The sequence below is a fragment of the Engystomops pustulosus genome, chromosome 3, assembly GCF_040894005.1.
Source record: "Engystomops pustulosus chromosome 3, aEngPut4.maternal, whole genome shotgun sequence".
NCBI lineage: Eukaryota > Metazoa > Chordata > Amphibia > Anura > Leptodactylidae > Engystomops > Engystomops pustulosus.
The window spans coordinates 157,400,365-157,422,184 of record NC_092413.1 but is presented as its reverse complement, the minus strand read 5'-3'; the positions used below and the strand labels follow the sequence as shown (position 1 = coordinate 157,422,184).

The 21,820-nt window shown below is 40.4% G+C and overlaps 1 protein-coding gene across 1 annotated transcript in view; it reads left to right on the top strand.

The window, feature by feature from the left end:
- Window positions 1-4,122: 4,122 nt before the first annotated feature.
- Window positions 4,123-21,820, top strand: part of SOX2 (SRY-box transcription factor 2) — a 508,319-nt gene continuing 490,621 nt past the window's right edge. Inside the window, exons 1-2 of the transcript XR_011854269.1 lie at window positions 4,123-4,292; window positions 20,182-20,501. The gene's annotated coding sequence lies outside the window, so the exon portion shown is untranslated. The remainder of the gene's footprint in view (window positions 4,293-20,181; window positions 20,502-21,820) is intronic.

Sequence of the window (21,820 nt, the reverse complement as noted above, 5' to 3'; positions counted from 1 at the left end):
TCAAAATATAATAACGGTTTTTCAATGCGTTTAAAAATCTAAAAAATTCTATAAAATTGATCAAAAGGCTGTACAATCCTAAAAATAAAAGTATTGAAAACCTCAAAAGTCACAAAAATCTCAAGACACAAAAATGAAAGAGTTATTAGCGCCATAAGATGGCAAAATCCAAGCACACAAGAAACACAAATTGTGTTTACGTAAGTGCAGTGTAGCTATTGCCTTGACGTAAACATGCTTGGACTCCAGTTCCGCAGGGAACTTTGTGGATGCCGCCCTGGTCTCCCGGCATCACATTCTAGTTGTTGCTCTCGAGAAGCCTCTCGTCATATCCTCAGTCAGTGGACAATTCCTGTCTGATCTGGTCCGGTACTGTACTGAGCCTGTCTCTCTGCAAATAGGAGCTTTTCATAAGGAAAGACTGTCCTTCTACATGCTGCCATGCTCCACCTCATCTGTCCTACTGGGTCTCCCGTGGCTGCAACTCCATGCACTGGTCCTTAGCTGGAAGATGGGGAAGATCCTTCATTGAGGACAAAAAGGTCAGTCAGAATGTCATGGTGGCGCCTCAGCCTGTCCTGGCTTCCTCCGTGACTCCCAAGCTCTTGGAGGGTCTACCTATATCTACCTACGTGTTACGTAATTATCAAAAAACAAGCAGAGACCTTATGATTGTTCTGTTGATCTCCTGCCATGTGCCTCTCCTCCTAGAGGTCATGTGTAATCTCTTTCAGTTCCAGAGACTGCTGCTATGTTGGAGTATATTAAAGAGAACCTGCTGAGAGGCTTCATATGCAAATCCACCTCTCCAGCTGGCGCAGGCTTCTTTTTCATAACCAAGAAGGATGGCTCCGTCCTTGCATAGACTATTGCGGGCTTAACAAGGTCACGGTTAAGAACCGCTACCCCCTGCCATTGATCACGGAGCTCTTTGACCGCTTGGGCGGTTTCAAGGTGTTCTCCAAGCTGGATCTTCGTGGGGCCTACAATCTCATCCGGATCTGCAAGGGTGACGAATGGAAGACAGCGTTTAACACTCGTGATGGACATTTTGAGTACCTTGTGATGCCATTTGGACTGTGTAATGCTCCAGCTGTCTTCCAGGAATTCATTAATGACATCTTCAGAGATCTGCTGTATACATGTGTCATGGTCTACTTGAACGACATCTTGGTGATCTCCCCAAACCTTGAGACCCATCAGTCTCACGTACGCAAGTTCTTGGCCACCTCCGGGCAAATCGTCTCTACGCCAAGCTTGAGGAATGTCAATTTCACCAACGGAGCCTTCCTTTCCTCAGCTATATAATCTCTGGCAGCCCTTTTTCGTTTTTGCGTTTTCATTTTTCACTCCCCACATTAAAAAATCAGCAGGAAAACACCCGTGATCGGTTCCGGCAACAATCGCGGGTGTTACTGGTAAGCCTTTGCTGCAATATGCAACAAAGACTTACCGGCTATGGAGAGGGCTCGGCCCACGAGCCCTCTCCTTGCACCGGGACACGGAATGTGACGTACTAACATGTCACATGTCGGTAAGGGGTTAAGGAGGTACTGGACATGAAGACCGTGAGTGGTAAGCGGTTCTTCCTTGTTGACTGGAAGGGGTTCGGGCCTGAAGAGAGATCCTGGGAGCCTGTATAGAATATTCTGGACCGTAGTCTCCTCCAGAGATTTCTTCAGACCAAGAAGAGGGGGAGGCCACGGGTCACGGGTGCCCCTGTGATCAATGTCTCGGATTGCAGGCACACACCTCTCTCCGCGGCGGCACCCAGTTAATTGTGGACTTACCTTTCCTCGTTCCTGCTCCCGTACCGGCTGAGAAAGCTTCCCTCAGCGTGTGTTCCTTGCCTTGTGACCTCCCGTTGTGACCCCGGACCTTACCCTGACTTTGTACCTTTACTGCCAGCCCCAATCTCCTGCTCAGTTCCAGACTTTGCATCACTGCCGCCTGCCCTTATTACCAGCTTATTCCTGACTTCGAGACTGCCTTGTGCTCCTGTACCTTGACCTCGGCTGCCACCGCAGGCAAGTCGCACTTGTGGAACGACCTGGTGGCATCACGCCACAGCAAGACCAACCTGCTTTGCGGTGGGCCCTGATGAAGACTGGGTGCCACTTAGATTCCGGTCCTAGGCGTCAGCTTTTGTCATCATCGTCAGTGGACCAGGGGGTTCACTGACCCCGAGCCCTGACACAGGGTTAGGAGAGATATCACCTGTCACTAGTAGGAGGATGACAGAGAAAGGAGAGGGTTAAGTGACTTTTGAGAGGGTTTTCTCTGCTTTACAGCAGGGCAAGATGCAATGGTGGTCACATACAGTATAGAGAAGAGTATAGTGGTGAGGGAAGGATGAAAGAGCTGATTTGGATGGTAAACACTGATAATATGGATGGGAGGCGAGCAGGAAAACAATGGTCAAAGGACATCTACCACCAGGATCAAGCATAATGATATACTGGTGTGTGCCCTCTCCGGCAGGATCTGCTCTTATTTTATCGCCTTTTTTTTAAAAAGTCCGAGGGGCTTCGAGGTACATAGGTGTTAATGGAGCCTGAAGCCCCCCAGACTCATTTGCATAATTATAATGCCTTTTCTTTTTCCTCAAAAACAAGGGCATAGAAAACTTAAAAAAGAGCAGATCCTGCTAGAGAAGCCACACACCAGTATGTTAGGGAGCTTGGTTTACAATTCTTGATCCTGGTGGTAGATGTCCTTTAAAAATTTGTACAGTGATAGATGAAAAGGGAGAAGTGAAATGGCTGAATAAAGCGAAAGAGGCAAAGAGTTAACACAGAAGTCAGTTTCCCCCACCTCAGAAAGCCTACCTCTGTTTTGTTTGTTGTTACTCACCTCCGATTCTCACCCCTGTCGTCCTCTTCTTCTTACTGCTAAGCTTCTCTGTGTAGCTCCGACTTCCTGGAAGCGCGGGCAGAGGCACTTCCCGGGGCAAGTTTATTTTTTTTCAAGGGGGGTTCCTCTGATGGACATGAACGGGGGGCTCTGCGGCTGGAAATGAAAGGATGCTCTTCTGCTAGACATGGAGGGTTCTGCTGCTGGGCATTTTATTAAAGAGTAGCAGCTGAATTTTCCACCCTATATTTTTGTAGCAAAATTAGGTACCTTATCTTATACTTCGGTTGGTTTATACACAAGTATATACGGTACTCAAAAATAATCAATATTTTGCTAGATTACTTGATCCAGTTCATTAAAACTCAAGCACATGGTGGAATACTTAGAGACTAATAAATTGATCAACAAGTGTATTTAAGAGATGAGAAGACTAAGAAAATACAGACTAATTGTTCAAACTAATTGAATTAAACATTTTAAAGTTTTTTTTCCCCCTATAATACAAATACAGAATTATATTAGCTTATCATGTAGTCTTAAAAAATATATAGTTATAAAAATATTTTTTTAATTATAAGTTTACTAAATGCATAAGCATTGCACACTTAAGATGAAGATGAATGCTAAATAAGGCTCAAATATATTCCCAAGACTTTGAAAAGTGTCATTTGCCTTCTAACGGGTTAATTCATCTGACAAATACACGCTGTCAGAAAGAGATATCACTGTCTTGATGAGGTCAGGTGGGAAGACAACATATTGTTTCCTTTGGATTAATCCTCCCCAAAAATTAAAGGTCTTAAAAGATGCAGCACAGAAGAAAATAAGAGAGTCAAGTTTAATGATAAATCTGTCCTCAGAGAACCAGTCAGAATGGATAGTGTTTGAAAGGATTTGAAAACCCAACTGTGTGCAGAAATTAGAGTTTTGCCCCTGAATCATATGGAATTACAGTTCTGGAAGCATGTGCCATGCCTACACAATACAGCCCAGAGGAAGCAGCTATTTCTGTTGGTTTTTATTAAACCAACCAAGCAATTTAATTCTTTTGTTCGGGAGAGTTCTACTTCATTGATTAACAAAAGCAGGGATATAATTTTTTCAGCCTTTTTGAAAAGCCTGAAATGTCAAGCCTTTTAAAGCAGATTATTCTGCCTCTGTGCAGTGAATACAGCCAGAGTAACCTTTTGTCTACAATTAAATATTCTAGCATAAATATAAAAGAAAATCAGAGATGGGAAAGATTGACTCACGAGAGATTGGAGAGGTAGATTCACACACTGATAGTGGAAGCAGCTTGCTTCTAATTAAATATGCCACTGAGTCTCAGAGCATTTGCTTTCAGCAGCAGAGAGGAGAGGCTGCCCAAGAATAGGGAGGAAGAGATATATCACATAATCTGTTTGTCCACAGTCTTTCCTTGGGGTTTTACGAAGGTATTTTCATTTTTTTATTCTTACATTGTGATTTGTTCTGGGTATGAAAGGTGATCTCTCAGGGGCACCAACCAGCTAAGCTCAAAGTTTAGTCTGTTTTGTTTACAAACTGAACTGAGTTGAATTGTGCTTATTTAGCTTGATAATTATGCGTTTATGTGACTTTTAGTTTTAGCAGTAATATAATGCATGTGTTATATGTCTTGTCTGGGGAGCAACATTTCTTCTCTTGCATTATCCTAATGTATTCATTACATATTGAATAAAATATTGTCAATTATGACCATATTTTATAATTCCTAAAAATCACATATTGCTGTTCAAAATCGGTAGTCTGTATGGTCATATGTAATGTGTTGGTTGAAACCCATTACTATGGGTAAACTTCTAACATTGCTTTTACAGTTTATAATGCTATTATTATGGCTCATGTATTGTGTACTCTATTCAATTAATAATGTAAATTTTCCTTATACATCTAGGGAGATCAGTTTTTGTGTATCTTTGACTTTTCCAATATGATACCAGATGTTGATATTTTTGCCCTTTTTATCTTGTTTCTGTATGTCAACCTAACTTTTTCAATAGTTAATAAAAGTTTGTTGTAGGATGTTTTTCATCCATTACAGGGGCATTGATGAACATTTATTGACAAGCTATAATCTAGAGTGTGTACAATATAATATGTAGAAGTAGATGCTACATTTGTTAAATGTGAAATTGTGTGGATTATTTGCTGACAGTGAACTATGCCTGTCTAGGCGCAGGAATGCATTATGGCTCATTTAATACACTTAATTTGTTTTGTGTTGCTCAGCATCTATCTAGTCTATGCTCATAGGGCTAGTATGTCAATATATGTTTGTTTATGCTAACGAGAATTTAACATTAATCTCCTGACCCATGTAATTACTTAGCTCTATCATTCCATTACAGCTGCATATACTCGTATTATTGTAATTGCTGTGTATCTAATACTTCTTTGGAACTGCTTTGAACTACTGTATGAAACAAAATTTTGGCTATATTAATGTTGCCTTTTAATATAAAGAATAGTACAAATTGGAGGGATCCTGTTTGAAGAAGGAGCTGTAATTGGCTTACACCTTTGTGTTTTACCTCATCAAAAACTTGATAATTTTAATAATTTATTATATACCTATTGTATGGAACCGTCATGTTCCAGAGTATTATAAACATAATTTATCTATTTACTTAACCAGTTGTCCCAAATAGGGATAACAATCTACTTCCCTACGGAAAATTGTATAGACGTCTAATTGGGACCTATAAGGATGTTGAGCTTTTGCATGATATCAGTCCAGTAAATGGTCTGATACCCCTTTCTCAACAGGTGGTGATCACCCATTAACTGTTAGTAATCCAGGTTCATTTTTATCATCTCCCTAGGACAACTTGTAGCAGACACGTGTAGCATTAAAACATCAAAATGACGTGTAGGTGGGAGAAAGCTTAATTCAATTACCACACATCTATTTACACAAAAAGAGTTTTAGGAAGAGCTTTTCCATACTAGTGGGAACTGTAGAATATGATAATGCACAGTATTTCTCAATATAAGCTTCCTAACAGTATATAACTTATATCAAGTGCAAGGCCATCTATATGTTTTGATTATTACAAAGATCCTATCCCTTTGTATTACTTGATTGATTCAATATATATTTGCAAATTGTTATATATGATTGCACCAATACTTAACATTTAGAAAATGTAACTCTTAAATTAAAATTTTTGATCTTTCTTTTTATCCTTATATCACTCATATAACACGAAGCATGATAACTTAATTGCCCACCAGAGCCTCATGTACATTTTGACAATATAGAATAATAATCTGGTGGTAAAATCATTTTCTAGCTATCTTTCTCTTTTATAACATTCAATGTTCTTCACCTTGAGTTTTACACTTAGATTTGAGTCTCAACTGAATTAGAGATAATTGTAAACAAATGCCTGTGTTTTAAATCTATAAACCTCATTTTAGGTCATGGCAGACCTGTTATTTAAAGGCCTGCATTGGTGATTAGACTATGTTGATGTCCTAATTTTAGTTCATTATGTAAGTCTATGCCCTCACTCACACAAACATTTTTCTCATGTGGTCTAGCCATTTTTTTTTGTTTATGGCTATCTCTTGTCCTCATCTATTACTGTGGGATCGTTAACACGGCTGTTGTTTTCACATCCCTGTTTATGAGCCTATAGCCCCAAGAAAAAATTCAGGATATGTCCTAATTCAGCCATGTTTGCTGCTCTGACCTCCCATAGAAGCCTATAGATCAGTTTCCAGGTAACACAGTCATGTGACACTCCAAGGGGTTGGGACAAACTACTGAGTCTTCTGTTTATTTTGCAGATCTGCAAAAACAGATGATGTGGACTTTTTTGGCATATATACAGCTTAGAAACTATAAAAATACTGAAAATACACTAACCACAGAAACAGAGGAAAAAAACCATTTGTGTGCCTGTAGCCTATGGCTGTGCCATTCTCTCATTTTCATTTGAAATTTAGGGTTGGACTGTCATATAATAATTTTATTGGTGTGTATGAAAAATACTCTCATTACAATCCCAAAACTTTGTGTGGTCTAGAAAAGTACTAACATAGAAACTAAAAATAATCAGGCTAGGCTCCCTGTTTTCTTTTTAATATTTTATTATTGATTAAATGTTTTATAAGTTTGTCTGAGTTCTTATAAGTAAGGAGGTCCACATAAACTGTACATGAGAAGAGAGTGCAGACCTCCCCTTACTCGTAAGTTTTTTCTTTTGTTCTCTTCCATGTGCATACTGCACATCGCACTTTGATATACATTCACAGACAATAATATACTGTGGTCAAAAGTAACCAGGACTTTATAATCATGAGTATTTAAACCTTTGATAATGAAGTCTTTCATTGATAAGAACCTTAAAATAGATCTGTCTATCATAGTGTGACAGTCCCAACTTCATTCAGCTGCTCAGCTTGTAAACATTGGGCACTAGTAAAAGCAGTACACATTCAGAAATTGTGTTGAAATTGCTTTGAAGTTGTCCATTTCTAGGGTTAGTGTGTAATGTGAGGCTTGTGTTAGGGGCATGTAAGCTCAGTTCACTTTTGTGTCCTGATCCTTCTCCTTGGTGTTAGGGTGATCCCTGTTTACCTGCTCTGCCCTTTTCTCCTTTGCCTGTTCTGCACCCGGGTAGACACTTTTTGGATTCCTAAAACTCCTGGCCTTCTCTACCTTGCAATAGAGGCAGTAGATAAAAAAAGTTAAACGGCACTCACAAAATCTGTAAAAATTGTTGTGTAGCTTTATTCATCCCATAGTAGGTATAATACATGCAAATTCAGAAACAAGGAATAGGATGCCATAGACATCTTACATGTGTATGGCATCCTGTTCCTTGTTACTGCCATTTGCCTGTATTGTATCGACTATCGGATGAATAAAGCTGCACAACGATTTTTACAGATTTTTTTTTTTGTAGGGAGTGACGATCAACTTCTTTTATCTACTGGTTCTATTACAAGGTAGTAAAAGACCCTATTTTGGATTGTGCACCTGGTGGTGAGCGAACTTGACCCATTTTCTGCTTGTTAGCTTCTCTATCTTGCCTTGACCAGCAAAGAAGGAAAGGTAGCACTTCCCCATACCATCCTGCTAATCGGCTACTTTATGCCAGCTGTAACAATGGTATTATTGTCGAAATAATGTTCATCTATACTTCAAAGGGGTATTCCAATGAAGACAAGTTTCTTATATGTACACAGGATAGCATAATAATACATTTCATTTTCTAATTCATTATTATTAACAAAATACAGCATTTTACAGATATAAGTACAACCTGTCTGGTATACACAATTTCAGTTATCCCTAGACACGACCCTGTAACTTCTGACTTAGGGTCGGATGGCCGCCATCTTGGATTCCTGTGTGACGTTGTGCAGCTGAGATTTCTGTCTCTTTCTGTTCTGAGCCTATAGCCCTGCACCCCTGCAGTACAGCACGGAGTTCACAGACACTCACAGCATCACATCAAGAGGAAAGAGAAGCTGCATGCTACAAACTACAAGCTGATAAGTAATCCAGGGGAAGGGGAGGTAGTCACATCTGTGAGAAAGAGATGTAGCACAGATGACAGTGGAAAAGTCTGTCAGCCTCTGTCTGTCATGCCTCTGTGTAGGGCTGCACTCACACGCGGTATGCCGCCCTGTGCTGGAGAGGAGGAGGAGGTGACTCCTCCTCTCTCCATAGGAAATAGCGGCGCACGGTCGCACACCAGGGAAAAGAAAGAACATGTTCTTTTGTTTCCTGGTGTGCGGTGCGGATCGGTGCCACGAACCCAATGTATTCGGAAAAACCGCCGCATTTAAAAACCGAAATTGTGTCGCTTGGGACGCGCTTACCTTCACCTGGTCCAGCTCGGTGTATTCCGGCACGTTCAGTTGATTTTCAGCGCAGCAGCGCCACCTGGTGGACGGCGGAGGAACTACCTTCATAAATCCCGTCCGGACCCGAATCCTGTTCAGAGAACGCGCCGCTGGATCGCGAATGGACCGGGTAAGTAAATCTGCCCCAATGTGTCTGCTTGGAGATGCCCTGCCCACACCCTGGGATTTTGCACTGATCTTCACTGAGTGATAGGAGCTATCACTCAGCAATAAATAGCAATACTTTAAAATTGTAAAGTAAGGGGTTAAAATGATCTTTATTGTGTAAACATCACTAGAAATTGAGAATTGATAATTTTCTTTAGTTGGAAAACCCCTTTAAGTTAAACAATCATGCGTGTTGTTATACAAAGGCAAATCTGAACAGACATCATGGTTCACTAAGATAAATCCTAAGGCAAGTTTTAAAAATCTTCTTTAAAGTTTAACATTAACACCTTAAGCCAGATGATCACTTGTTCAAGTCTCAGTGAGTGACAAAAAAAGTGTAAAAAAAAAAGAAAAGTTTATTAAAAATATTTTTAATACTAATTAAAAGTCCCATAAATGCCCCAAATAGCATAAAACTCCCAAACACAATAAAACGTGAAATTCACCACACAAGCAGCACATATTGGGTATCACCACATCAGTAACAACCCGTACAATACAACAAAATCATTACTGAACCCATATGATGAATTTCTTAAAAAATAAATAAAAACATTGCAAACATGATTTTTGCGCATCCAACCAAACAAAAAACACCATTCAAAGAGATGAAAAAGTCACATTTACCCCTACATGATACCAATAAAAAGTACAACTCGTACCACAAAAAATAAACCCTAAAACAGCTCAATCAATAATAAAATATTAGTAATAAGTAGTAGACGACAATGCAAAATCAAGGAATTTTTTTGTCCAATTGAATTTTAATTGTGTAGAAAAAGTAAAACAAAAAAATGCTGTATAAATGGGGTATCACCGTACCATACTGACCCATAGAACATAAGTAACAGGATATTTATGCTATTTGTGTATAAAACACAAAAAAATGAAAAAATCAATTACCGTATATACTCGAGTATAAGCCGACCCGAGTATAAGCCGAGACCCCTAATTTTACCATCAAAAACTGGGAAAACCTATTGACTCGAGTATAAGCCGAGGGTGGGAAATGCATTAATCACAGACCCCCCCCCCCAGTATGTATACAGCCTGCCCCCAGTAGTATACAGCAGCCCCCAGTAGTATACAGCCTGCCCCCAGTAGTATACAGCAGCCCCCAGTAGTATACAGCCTGCCCCCAGTAGTATACAGCCTGCCCCCAGTAGTATACAGCACTGCCCCCAGTAGTATACAGCACAGCCCCCAGTAGTATACAGCAAAGCCCCCAGTAGTATACAGCACTGCCCCCAGTAGTATACAGCACAGCCCCCAGTAGCATACAGCACTGCCCCCAGTAGTATACAGCACTGCCCCCAGTAGTATACAGCCAGCCCAGAATTAAAAGAAAATAATAAACTTATATACTCACCCTCCGGTGGCCCCGACCTGCAGCGCTGCTCCCCCGATGTCCGCGCGGGTCCTCTTCTGGCTTCGGCGCCCGTCTTCTTTCTTCACTAACTTCGTGCCGGGCGCCGCCATTGTTCTCCCCTGGACGGCGCCTAGTATGACGCACGAAGTTAGTGAAGACAGAAGACGGCCGCGGGAGCCAGAAGAGGACCCGCGCGGACATCGGGGGAGCAGCGCTGCAGGTCCGGGCCACCGGAGGGTGAGTATATAAGTTTATTATTTTTTTAAAGATTTTTTATGACTGTATGACTTGTGTATAAGCCGAGGGGACATTTTTCAGCACATTTTTTGTGCTGAAAAACTCGGCTTATACACTAGTACAGTAATGGCAAACCTTTTAGACACCGAGTGCCCAAACTTCAACAAAGACCCGCTTATTTATCACAAAGTGCCAATACAGAAATTTTATTTGTGATTTATACTCCCTTCTCTGTCACAGTTTTCATTAATACCAGCACCCTGAGGACACCAATAAAGCAGAAAATAGTCCCAGGTAGAGCTGTCACTTTAAAATACCTCTGTGCACAGCAAGTCCTGGGCTGTCTGGGACTGCAGGAAAATACCTGGACTCATCTCTGGTGATGCCCTAGGTGCCCACAGAAAGGGCTCCGAGTGCCATCTCTGGCACCAGTGCCATAGGTTAGCCATCACTGCACTAGTATATATGGTACTTAATAGATTTTTTTGAGAACCTCCTCCAAAAAAGCTAATAAAGGTTAAACAACAGGGTACTGCGCCCCCAAATATAGTGTTACTGCGATCCTTGAGGGGTCTAGTTTTTAAAATGGGTACAGACTTTGGAGGTTTTTCTGCCCCACTATGTTAGGGGCTCAGCTAATGTGACATGAAATCTGTTCCAGCAAAATCCGCCAATAGACGCTCCTTCCCTTCTTAGTCGTATTGACCGCCCATACAGCAGTTTATGATCACATGTGGGATATCACTGCATTCAAGAGTGCACCCCTAAAGTAGGTTATATTGACATGTGGGGTATTGCCCTGCTCGTAAGAAAATGCACAACAAAATCTGATATGTGTTATCTCATTTTACCCTGCATGAACATGCAAATTTTAGTTAATAGTTTAGTTTAAGAATAATAATTTTACTGTCAAAATTTGAAAATTTCAAATAGAACCTCTATTATTTTTTCAATTCTTGTGAGATGCTTGAAGGGTTAACATGTTTCACAAAGGCTGTTCTGAATAGTTTGAGGGGGCAGTTTTAAAAATGGGGCGATTTGTGGGGAGTTTCTAATAAATAGAACTTTGAAAACCCTTATGAAGATTAATTGTCCTCTAAAGCAGTGATTTTCAACCTGTGTGCCTGTGTACCTGACACATGGTTGAGTGTGCCACGGGGAAAGTTCCCCGAACTATGGTGCCCCTGTGTAGCTGTGCCGCCGCGCCCCCGTGTTTCTGCCCCCATACTTACCTACAAGCCCCGCGTCGGCGATCCGCCCATCTTCTGTAGCTCCTGCACCGCGCGGTCCATGTCACGTGACTGACGCGACCTGACGTCAGGTCGCGTAAGTCACGTGACCAGAGGCGCGCGGTGCAGGAGCTACAGAAGATGGGCGGATCGCCATTAGGAGTGAAGGTACGCGGAAGAAGACATCAAGGGTAAGTATATAAGGTTATTATTTGTATAGGGAAGGCAGCTAGGGTCTTTTTTTTTTATTAGTCAAGGGAGGCTGGGGCTTTTTATTAGTTAAGGGAGGCCTCTAGGGCCTTTTAATTAGTAAAGGGGGGCCTCTAGGGCCTTTTAATTAGTAAAGGGGGGCCTCTAGGGCCTTTTAATTAGTAAAGGGGGGCCTCTAGGGCCTTTTAATTAGTAAAGGGAGGCCGCTAGGGGCTCTTAATTAGTAAAGGGAGGCCGATAGGGGCTCTTAATTAGTAAAGGGAGGCCGCTAGGGTCTTTTAATTTGTAAAGGGAGGCCGCTAGGGGCTCTTAACCGGTTAAAGACCGGGCCCTTTCCCGTTTTTTCATTTCCATTTTTCACTCCCCACCTTCAAAAATCTATCTAACTTTTTTATTTTTACACGTAAAAAGCTATGTGATGGCTCGTTTTTTGCGTAACAAATTGCACTTCATAGTGATTGCATTGAATATTCCATGCCATGTACTGGAAAGCAGGAAAAAAATTCCAAATGCAGTGAAAATGGTGAAAAAACGCATTTGTGTCGTATTCTTGAGGGCTTGGATATTACGGCTTTCACTTCACGCCACAAATGACACATCTAATTTATTCTTTGGGTCAGTACGATTACAGGGATACCAAATTTGTATAGGTTTTATAATGTTTTCATACATTTACAAAAATGAAAACCTCATGAACAAAATTTTTTTTTTTATTTTGCCGTCTTCTTGTGCTTATAACTTTTCCATACTTTGGTGTATGTCTTTGAGGGTGGTGTCATCTTTTGCGACTTTTGATGATGTTTTCAATGATATTATTTTTAGGACTGTACGACCTTTTGATCACTTTTTATAGAATTTTAAATTTTTTTTAAATGGCAAAAAAGTGCCAGTTTTGACTTTGGACGCGATTTTCCGTTACGGAGTTAAACGTAGTGAAAAACCGTTATTATATTTTGATATATCAGACATTTTCGGACGCGGCGATACCTAATGTGTTTATGATTTTTATTGTTTATTTATATTTATATCAGTTCTAGGGAAAGGGGGGTGATTTGAATTTTTAGGGTTTTTTTTTTAATTTTTATTTTTACTATTTTTCAGACTCCCTAGGGTACTTTAAATCTAGGTTGACTGATCGATCCTACCATATACTGCCATACTACAGTATGGCAGTATATGGGGATTTTACTCCTCATACATTACAATGTGTTGATAGCATACTGTAATGAATGGGTTAACCAGAAGTAGCTTCGGGTCTTCGTGAGACCCGAAGCTACCATGGCGACGGATCGCCGCTCCCCGATGATGTCACGCGCCGCCATCTGTTTGAAGCCGCCGGCGGCGATCTGCAAGAATACACGGCGGGCGGTCGCGAACCGGTTAATTAGTAAAGGGAGGCCCCTAGGGTCTTTTAATTAGTAAAGGGAGGCCGCTAGGGGCTCTTAATTAGTAAAGGGAGGCCGCTAGGGGCTCTAAATTAGTAAAGGGAGGCCGCTAGGGGCTCTTAATTAGTAAAGGGAGGCCACTAGGGTCTTTTAATTAGTAAAGGGAGGCTGCTAGGGTCTTTTAATTAGTAAAGGGAGGCCACTAGGGTCTTTTAATTAGTAAAGGGAGGCCACTAGGGTCTTTTAATTAGTAAAGGGAGGCCGCTAGGGTCTTTTAATTAGTAAAGGGAGGCCGCTAGGGTCTTTTAATTAGTAAAGGGAGGCCGCTAGGGTCTTTTAATTAGTAAAGGGAGGCTGCTAGGGGCTCTTAATTAGTAAAGGGAGGCCGCTGGAGGTTTTTATTAGTAAAGGGAGGCCGCTAGGGGTTTTTTATTAGTAAAGGGAGGCCTTTTATGACTGTTTTAGTGTCATTTTGTGTTATTTTGATTGTTGGTGTGCCCCAGGATTTTCTAAGTATAAAAAGTGTGCCGCGGCTCAAAAAAGGTTGAAAATCACTGCTCTAAAGACATTGGAGCAGATTTACTTACCCGGTCCGTTCGCGATCCAGCGGCGCGTTCTCTGCGCTGGATTCGGGTCCGGCCGGGATTCATTAAGGTAGTTCCTCCGCTGTCCACCAGGTGGCGCTGCTGCGCTTTAAAGCATCTGAACGCGCTGGAGTTCACCGGCTCGGGCTGAGTGAAGGTGAGCGCGTCCCAAGCGACACATTTCTTTTTTTTTTCCGAATCCGTTGGGTTTTCGCTCGGCCACGCCCCCCGATTTCCATCGCGTGCATGCCAGCGCCGATGCGCCACAATCCGCTCGCGTGCGCCAAAATCCCGGGGCAATACAGGGGAAATCGGAGCAAATCGGAAATATTCGGGTAACACGTCGGGAAAACGCGAATTAGAACTTTGGAAAAACGTCCAGGTTCATATATAAGGCACACCGGATTATAAGGCGCACCTGATTAAAAGGATGAATGACCAGCAGGTGGCAGACCTGTGCACAGTTCAAGGCAGCTGTTGTCTGTAAGGGTGCACTCACATGCTGTATGCACCCTTACAGACAAGGGAGGAGGAGTAGGCCCCTCCTCCGTAGAAAACAGCGGCACGCGGCTGCACACTCACAGAAAGATAGAGCATGCTCTAACTTTTTGCGGTGATCGGTCCGGATCGGTGCCACACATGTGTGGCACAGTATCGCTGTTGTGCCGCTATTGCAAATTTGTGGCCGCATGTACGTTCAAGCAGACGACCATGTGAATAAGCCCTAAGTACGGTTCATATCTAAGGCGCAGTAAACTATAAGGCGCACCTTTGATTTCTGAGAAAATCAAAGGATTTTTTGTGCTCCTTATAGTCCAAAAAATACGGTAACTGTATGATGAGTATAACATTTAGAAATAAAAAAAATAGGACATTTTTTAAAAATTTTCACCAAATTTCCATTTTGTTTACAGTTAAGTGCAATATATTTCAACTAAAATATAATATTAATGTTAAGTACAAAATATCATGATAAAACAGGCAAAAAATAAACTCAGTAAGAAAACCGTTCCAAAGTTATTACTGCATATTGTGACACCGCCGCAGAGCTATGAATGGTGTATGAAGAGGGCTCACGGGCATTTTGCAGTAAAGAACCAATTCCACCCGCGGTCAGTGCTTGCACTGATCGTGGGTGTTAACCTTTTCTTTGCCACTGCCATGTTTCCTCTGATCGTCGTTCCCCCAAACGTCATGGGGGTGGGGTGGGGGGCTTCGATTGGTTGCCATGACAGCCTCGGGTCTTCGTCAGAGCCGAGGCTGCATGGTTTCTGCATATTCGTTACAGTGAGCAAGTGGCTCATTGTAATGTATACTGTGCAGAAATGCCATATACTGCAATACAGTTGTATTGCAGTATATGGTAGGAACTATCTGACCATCTAGGATTAATGTACCCTAGAGGGTCTAAGAAATTGTGAAAAAGAAAGAAAAAAAATTAAAAAAATTTAAAAAATTTATAAAATATTAAAAATTCAAATCACCTCCCTTTCCCTAGAACTGATATAAAACATAATAAACAATAAAAATCACAAACACATTAGGTTTGGCCGCGTTCCAAAATGCCGATCTATCAGAATAGAAAAACGGTTATAACCAGCGGTAACCTCCGAAACGGGAAATGGCACCCAAATGTCCGTACACCAAAGTAGGAAAAAGTTATTAGCGTCAGAAGATGGCAAACATTTTTGTTCCCTTTTTCGTACACAATCGTTTCATTTTGGAAATTGTATTAAAATTCAATGAGACCTATATACTGTAAACTAAGCCCACAAGAACGTGATGATTTTTTTTCCTGCTTCCCAGTACACGGCATGCTATAATAAATAAAATCACGGAAAAGTAAAATTTGTTACGCACAAAATAAGCCCTCACACAGCTCTGTACACGGAAAAATGAAAAAGTTATGGATTTTTGAAGGTGGAGAGCGAGAAATGAGGGAAAAAACCCTGCGTCCTTAAGGGGTTAACAGAGCAACACTAAAATCCACTAAGGGACCACACATGTTTAGAGATGGTTGAGCATACTTATATGTAAGTTATCATTAGCAATAAATATAATACACTTAGCTTCCACTTAAATTTTCATGGTAAAAAGATTTTTTTATATGTTTCACGTATTAGTAATACTGTGTGTATAGATAGGCTCCTGCCTATATCAATATACTTGTAATCAATGGATATTGTTACCAAAGAACAGTTTTGGTTCCTTTGTCTTCAAGGCCTTTGCATTAATTGAAAAACTAAGAAGTAATATAGTTACACTTAATCCACTTAATAACAGTTGTAGTGTCGGACTGAGAATCCTTGGCCCACCAGTAAAATCCAATCTTGGGGCCTACCCTAGCTATAAGTTTGTTACATAATCTATCAATATAATCATATAAATACATAGGATAGTCAAGATGCTCTATGCTAAATATATGTATACATTTCAGAGAGGGTATGTTGTCCAGCACTACTTATGCAGGGCCTGGAGGCCCACCTAACTAAGGGGCCCGCCTATGGATCCACCTGTTCACCTGTGGGCCAGTCTGAGCCTGAAGAGTTGCATCCTTCAAATAAGTATATGTGGGCTGGATTAAACCATAAATCCTCCTCAAAATATACATTGCGCACATGTATCATAAGCCTGGCTTTGTCAATCTTTGTCAATCTGAGACTTTTCTTGACTTTTCTGCTGGTCAGATGTATCTTAGTGGTTTTTTTTCATCGATACATGTGACGTTTGGTCTGTAGTGAATTTGAGACTTTTTAAAACAAAAGTCGCAAAAAGTCTCCTAAAGTCACAAACAGTTCCCCAGCTAATTTTTACGCCTGGTCAAGGGCAGCTGCAGATTTGCACCAAAATTAGCTTTTTCCCACCTGGATTCAGGTAATAACTCAGGGAACACTGTCCCCCACTGAGTCATAGTTCTATTATCCTGAACAGCCAAAATATTCCAAAGTTTTGTTACCCATGGTTTAATATGTGCTACCGGCTCCCCATTGTAGAATAAGAATAAGTATAGTGACAAGTGTAGGCTCTGATAAGATCTCAAAATTGGCTATACATCCAGAAATCTGTGTTTTCTGCATGGTAAAATTTCATACACATGGAATAAGTCCTTGTATTTATGTGAGAAGACACTACTATGATATTCTATTGTTGAAGGGGTTTTAACATCAATTATCATGAATCCGAAGGATAGGAGGCCAATGATCATGGAACAGGGGAGAGCTAGTCCCCTCATTTACCTTATGCAAAAGTAATACTGCCATGCATGCTCAACTTGCACCACTTCAATTTCTATGAGATGGTTATGTACTGCGAACCCACAGAACTGGTTAAGTATGTGCAGCAGTGCTCCGTTTATAAGGGCCACCTGTAATTGTATGGGGTTCAGGTGGGCAGGGCCACTTTCCTAGACACACTCTTACAAAAACATTCTTTCACTGCTAGCAATTCAATAAAGCCCTAACAGCACAACATAGGAAACTAAAGCTGGCATAATTTCTGAATGCTGGATGACAGTGTGATTATACAGCTCTTCTAAAAAATGTAACATAAGTACATTGTCGGGGAGACTGTCATCTTCTCTTTTATAACTATGTGACAGGAACATGTCTCAACATTCACACTAAGGTTACATTCACAAAATCATATTTTCTGGCCATGTGCTAGCGACACTACAAACATACCATAGTGTACATTTTGTCCTGTATTTAGGCAGATTTGTTGCCCGTCCGCTTGTCTTTCAATGGACAGGAGAGGGGTGAAGAGTATGAGTATGTAGGCCATGTGCTACACCAGGTTCCGACCTTGGTGAGCACACGGTCATGTGCATGTAGCCTAACTGTGATAAATGTTAGGCTACTCCCCCCTCTTGTGGAAAGTCTGTGTGATATATCATAGTATCATAGTTTATACGGTTGAAAAAAAGTATATGTCCATCAAGTTCAACTAAGGAATGGAAGGGATTTGATGAGGGATTTAGGGGAAACAATTCTATATAACATAACCATCAATGTTATTTAGGTGTAAAAAGACATCTAGATCCTTCTTGAAGCCCTGCTGTGACCAGTGCTTGAGAAAGGCTATGCCACAGATTGACAGTTCTCGTAGCAAAAAAGTCCTGTCGCCTCTGGTGATAAGACCTTGTTTTCTCCAGACGGAGACAGTGCCCCCTTGTCTTTTGATTTGATTTAATCTGGAACAACTTTCTACCATATTTTTTGTATGGACCATTCATGTATTTATATAAATAAATCATGTCCCCTCATAGTTGTCAAGTTGTTTTAATCTTTCCTCATAACTGAAACCCTCCATACCCCTTATCATTTTTGTGGCTATTCGTTGTACCCTCTCCAGCTCCAGGGCATCCTTTTTTTGAACCGGTCCCCAGAACTGGTTGGCATATTCCAGGTGAGCCTTGTACAGTTGTAATGTTACATCTCTATCCCGCTAGTCCATACCACTTTTGATATATGACAAGATCTTGCTGGCTTTAGAGGCAGCTGACATTGCATGCTGTTATTTAATATATGATCTACTAGTACCCCCAGGTCCTTCTTAACAAGGGACTCTCCCAGATTTACTCCCCCAAAGACATATGTTGCCTGTGGATTATTAACCCCCAGGTGTATAACCTAACATTTATCCACATTGAACCTCTTTTGCCAAGTGGATGACCACACACTCAGACTCCATAGACTGTATTACACTACAAAGCTTGGTGTCATCTGCAAAAATAGATACAGTGCTATTAATTCCTACCTCTATATCATTAATAAATATATTAAATAATAATTGGCCAAGCACAGAACCCTGGGGTACATCACTTATAACTGGTGAACATTTGAGTAGAAATCATTGGCCGCAACTCTCTGGATACCACCCTTCAGCCATTTTTCAATCCAATTGCAAATGATTTCTGCCAAACCAGTAGACCCTATTTTGCCCATCAGGCCTCCAAGAAAGACAGTGTCAAATGCTTTAGCAAAATCCAAGAACACAATATCCACAGCTGCTCCTCCATCCAGGCATCTGCTCACCTCTTCATAGAAGCAGATCAGGTTAGTCTGACAACTTCTATCCTTAGTAAACCCATGCTGGCTGTCACTTATTATACTATGTGATGTCACATACTCCTGCCTGTATGCAGTCTTTTAGTAACCCTTCCAATATTTTCCCCACAATGGAAGTTAAGCTTACAGGCACATAATTGCCTGGAAAAGTTTGGAGTCTTTTTAAAATATTGACACCATATTTGCCTTCCGCCCGTCACTTGACACCATACTGGACGTTAGGGAAGTCCTGAAGATTTTAGACAGCGGCACAGCAATAACAGAACTGTTAATATCAGAAGTTCTTTGTTCTATTGTATTAAACTGAGCTAAAAACCCATTTGGGATCTCTGCCTTCTCTTGGTCTCCTGTCACCAATGCCCCATTATCAGAATAAAGGAGTCAAACCTGCTCTGACTCATTTTCACATTGGTGTACTTAAAAAATTTCTTAGGATTTGTTTTGCTATTTTTGACCCCCCGTTTTTCATTTTGTATTTTGGCTGATTTTATTTCCTTCTTACAGAATTTGCTAAGTGTTTTGTAAGTATTGAAAACCTCAGGTGACTGTAACTGTAACTGTAAGCCACGTGGGGTGTCATCTAGCCCGTCTATTCTTGTTACCTATTGGAATAAACTTAGAAGTATATAGTTCATCATGGCTCCTGTAAAGTCAATATCTTGCATCTGCTACTCTCTATTTCAGTAGCCACTGAGAAAGGCTCTGTATTGTTGTAATAGTGGTGGGGTGTTGGGTGGACTATTATTCTTCTGGTTATTTATATAAATAATGATGTTACAATAAATGTTTGATATTTGAAATAATGATAATTTCTTCAAAGTTCAAGTAGGATGTATTTTGGAAGGATACAATCTGTTCTCAGCCTCCTTCCTATATGCCTCATCTATAATGTGTATATGTAGACATGCATTGAATTTGTTGTAATGAAATGCTGATTTTGCACAACCAGTTGCTTCCATTATGTTGAGGCTTTCAATGTGTGTAGATGCTGCTTGAGTGGCATCTGCATGATGTTACATTCATTAAGTATGATAAAACAAGAATTTGCTTGTTGCCATCCCAGTTTTCATTTTGTGTGATTTTCATTCACACTTCTAGGTTCTGTCATCTGTTTGCTGCTAAAAACAGCACCATGCACATATCATTCTAAATAGTTCATTAATCTCCTTTTTCAAATGTCTTTTCTTTTAGCCTGAATGGAAATTTTTCACCCTGATATTACATTCTATTCAGCGAACAAAACATGTCAAATAACTAAGATGTGAGTGCAGAACAGAAAAAAGATGGAGATGATCAAACCAGGAAGAGGGGCATGCACTAAGCTTGAGCACACCAGACCATATCTATTAAGGGGATCTTCCCTCGCAGATATCTCCATGTTTAAAGAAGAACAGATCTATCATGTAGATCTATCATGAATGAGACTGGATCACTTTACCAATTATTTTCGGAACATTTCTAGACATTTCACTGGACAATCACACATTACGTACTGTACTTAGCACCTAATGGTAAGTGCCAAGGGCTATTATTTATTTCATGCGGCTATAAAATGTTTTGTGCTTTTTTACAAATCGAGCAATTTGATGGGCCATATGATGTACATCAAAAAGGGATATAGTTTAAAAAACCTAACAATTTTCATTGAATGCATTAATATGTGCGGTAAAATTGAGCTCCAGAGTGTTGCAAATGTTTTACTTTACTATACGTTCTCCCCAAACAGTAATTTTTTGTATTTTTAAAGTCTCCCGCTTACAAGCTTGGCCTTTAGCTTATCGGCTTTGTGGTTATAGAGATTTAGCATGTGTTTTGATATGGTCAGTATTGTAAATGCATTCTTCTTGAAAGTTTAGAGGAGATAAAGCAATTAAAATGATATTTGAGTATGTTTCGTTTTTAAAGTTAATTTTCTTTGTTACTAGTGTTTGTGTTTTTTTGTATTTCTACTTTGTGTACTATAGATTACACTTATTTTATTGTAAGCTTGTTTGTCGCATACTGAGTACAACTACATCCAGGGACCACACATTACATTCAATGTTTTGTATCTTCTTTTTCCATAGTGACATCCCATTATCGTTTAAGAAGATAAAGACCTAGCTCAATTAGCAAGCTCATTTTTGTGATGGACAAGTTTGTCCTATAATTTGGTCTTGGTTCTAAGTATTAGAGATTTCTAACCTCTATTTTAGTTTATTCTGTCTTGAAGAAAGCAGTGTGTAAGGCTGTACAAAACAATAGTGTGTGGATGGAAAAGCACAGTGTTAGGCAGGGTAGCTATGTGCTATATCCAAGTATATTTCCCACAGTTCAAGGGAGAAACCACATCCACAGACTTTCTGTAGCCCATAATTTATTTAATGTACACCATTCCCAAAACAGAATGAAGTTGGAATTATTTATCCAAAACGTGCTTGGCATAATTTTACTGAGATTTAAAATCTTATTTAATTATAGTTATGGTCTTGTGTAAATAATGCATAACCCAAACTATTGAGTACTTGCGCCGGATTACTGTCTGTCTATACGGTCTTGTTTTTGCAGAGCATTTTGGACTGTTGTACAATCTGAATAATCTCCATAGATCTATCAAACCCTGTTGCTGCATATAGTTATTATAGAGGGTGCAGAATGTGTTCTGATTTTTAAGATTCTGGTTTTAATGTACCGATCGATATAAACAGGGGAGGGGGGGTGGGAATGTTATTATGTTATTATTTCCCAATTTGTTGTTATTAGGGTGGTAAGTTAGAGGAAAACCCAGAGCAAATCGGTATTTCTTGATTGGTGAGGAGGAAATGGAGTGGAGGTGGGATTGGTACCACCT